Here is a 3,591-nt window from a genome sequence, read left to right as displayed (position 1 = left end):
CTTAAACTAAGAAGTTACACATAAAAGAATAGAAGAACAATTACAAACCCCAGAAATACAAGGTAAAATAAAAGCAATTGAAGAAAAAATTAAGATGGAATTATGTAGTTTAAATCCCACAGCCTTTCAACATAGAAAATTACATGAAATATCTTTACCATATGAAGATGGGTTTAATGAAAAAGATATACCAACAAAGGCAAAACCGATACATATGAACAAAGAATATCTAGAATATTGTAAAAAAGAAATACAAGAATATCTAGATAAGGGACTAATAAGGCCTTCAAAATCACCCTGGAGCTGTACAGGCTTCTATGTGATGAAAGCATCTGAAATAGAAAGAGGTGCTCCAAGATTAGTTATCAATTATAAACCTCTAAACAAGGTATTAAAATGGATTAGGTATCCTTTACCAAATAAAAGTGATTTAATTAAAAGATTAAATAAAGCAAATATCTTTTCAAAATTTGATTTAAAATTAGGATATTATCAAATTGCAGTAAAAGAGGAAGATAGATATAAAACAGCCTTTATAGTACCTTTTGGACATTATGAATGGAATGTAATGCCTCAAGGATTAAAAAATGCTCCAAGTGAGTTTCAAGAAATAATGAATAATATATTTTATCCACATATAGAATTTACTATAGTATATCTTGATGACGTATTAGTTTACTCAAAAGGAATAAAGCAGCACATATATCATCTAGAAAAATTTATGGATATCATAAAAGAGCAGGGATTAGTTTTATCAGAAAAGAAAATGAAAATTTTTACAACTAAAGTAAGGTTCTTAGGATATGAAATTTATCAAGGAACCATAGTACCTATTAAAAGAGCTATTGAATTTGCAGATAAGTTTCCAAATGAGATAACTGACAAAAAACAATTACAAAGATTTTTGGGATGTTTGAATTATGTAGCAGAATTCTTACCTGGTATAAGAGTTACTTGCGAACCTCTTTATAAGAGGTTAAGAAAAAACCCACCTCCATGGACAAAAGAAATGACTTCTATAATAATAAAAATAAAAAATGCAGTAAAAGAAATACCTTGCATAAGTATACTAGACCCATCGGCTAAATTAATTGTAGAAACAGATGCATCAGAATTAGGATATGGAGGAATTCTTAAACAAATACCTCCTAAAAGCTCAAAAGAACAAATAGTAAAATACCATTCAGGAATTTGGAACCAAGCCCAAAAGAACTACCCCACAGTTAAAAAAGAGATACTTGCCATAGTATTATGTGTTTCAAAATTTCAAGAAGATTTATTTAATAAAACCTTCTTAATAAGAACTGATTGTAAAGCAGCCCCAAATGTTTTAGAGAATGATGTAAAGAATTTGGTTTCAAAACAAATATTTGCAAGATGGCAAGCTATTTTATCATGCTTCGATTTTACTATTGAACATATAAAAGGAGAATTAAATTCACTCCCTGACTTTCTTACTAGAGAATTTTTGCAGGGAAAGGATGGAGCAAAAACCAGCCTCCAGTGAAGATTATGGTCAACCTTTTGACCAAGTAAAAGAAACAAAATTACCTATTATCCCTGTACCAGCAAAATCATTATCATTAAGACCTATGACAATGTCACAGGTTGTAAAAGCATCATCATCATCATCACCTTCTAAGAGCCCTTCAATTACTACTAATAATAAATTCACATTATTACAGCCATCAGATCTCTACAACACTCAACCTTTGAAAGAACAGTTTCCTTACTATGAAAAGCCCAATCCTATTAAACTATTAACCATTGAAAAAGAGTGGTTCAAAAAAGACAGAAAAACCCTATACAAGACTATTTTCCCAAACACTTTCCATTACATTCCTATTAACCCACAAAAAACCCAGAAATTCTATGAGTTCATATTAGTAGACACTGGATCTATTGAATTAACCCATTATAGAGACTCCAATACCAAACAACCCATTTACTCAAAAATAAAAATCATGAAAATATTATCTTTACAAGAATGGGAATTACCCCCATATCATTCTAAAAACTTTTCTTTGAAGTTTGAACCTCAAAGCTATACCTATTATGATTACCAAGAAGCATGGAACCATATTTTATTCCTATCACCAAGTCCCCATTCTTGGTTCATATGGTTTAGGAAGGGGATATCATTACAATTTCCCAAATGGTTCCAATCATGGTTCCAGAATTTCGGACCAATAGAAGCCTTCTTCCCGAAAGAAGCCAGCATGGCGTATGAATACTTCAAAAGCAAATCATCATTTCTCCAAGAGTACAAATTCATTTCATTTATAGCAGCTATGGGAATAAGCTGGATTATGACTTGGGAATATGATTCAGCAGCATATGAGGAATGTGCAAGCATACAATATTTAGTAAGAATAATAAAAATTAAGTGGTGGAACAAATATGATATAAATCTGCTAAGTAAAAGAGCTATTGATCAATGGTTAACAACATCACAAAAACGTCCGGCAATAACAGCCTCAAGCACCAACAATGAGCAAATAGCATATAAAAAAGAGACCCAATTCTTAGCACAGAAGCGACAAATTATGGCAGCATTAGCAGCAGCAACCTCAGAAGAAGATATCCAGAGCTCCCTGCAAGCAATACAAACAGTACCTCTTGGAGAAGACGAAGAGGTGCAGTCCAGCCCAGCTCATTATTATCAAGACTCTCAAGACCCATTTGAGATGTAAAAAGTATTGTATATGCAATAAATGTAAAAGCCCAATCATAAAGAAAAATGATCTTCAAAAAAAAAGTAAAAAAGTAAAAGTAAAAAGTAAAAGCAAACAGTGAATGTCGGCAAACAGTAAAAGCAAACAGTGAATGTCGGCAAACAGTAAAAGCAAACAGTACTGTCGGCAAACAGTACTCAAATAGTCATCATTTGGGGTCTATAAATACCAAAGGCCTCACTCATTCAAGGGCATCAAAAACTTGAATACTCAAGAAATCTCTCTACTCTTATATCTTCTTACTTTATAAATTCTCCAAGTATTTGTAATCATCTTCAAGAAGTGTATCAACTCTGCAAGCAATAAAAGTACAAGTTCATCTTTGTAAGCTTACTATCTTTCTTTCATTTATTTTCTCAGTTATTATTCTTATACCATGAAAGAGTTTTACAAAAGGCTTAGATCTTTAAAATTAGTAGAAGAAATATGAAAACAAGGGTAATGGCAATAGATAGAAAAATAAGAGAACTAATAACTGAATCTTCGGAATTAAAAGTAGAAATAAAAAAGATGGACAAGAAAATAATCAGAACCAAAAAGCTTCTACAACAAATTAAAACCAAAAAATCAGTAAAAACCGCTAGACAAACTATTAAGAATAAACGCATTCATTATGTTAGAAGGATGCATTACTTACATGTAGAAAGCATGAGACAACTTTTAGAGATAGAATCAAGAATACATATATATAACGTTCAAAGAATGAATGGCAATCCCCAACCTACAGTACCCGTACAAGATCTAGAACCTCAACCTTTACAAGAAACAAATCAACCTATAATAGCCCAACCATTCTTTTATATATATATATAGAAAGTCTCAAAAATTAGTATTTTTATTAAAATTACATTTAATC

The sequence above is a fragment of the Arachis duranensis genome, chromosome 9 (assembly GCF_000817695.3).
Source record: "Arachis duranensis cultivar V14167 chromosome 9, aradu.V14167.gnm2.J7QH, whole genome shotgun sequence".
Lineage (NCBI taxonomy): Eukaryota > Viridiplantae > Streptophyta > Magnoliopsida > Fabales > Fabaceae > Arachis > Arachis duranensis.
This window is presented reverse-complemented; position numbering follows the sequence as displayed.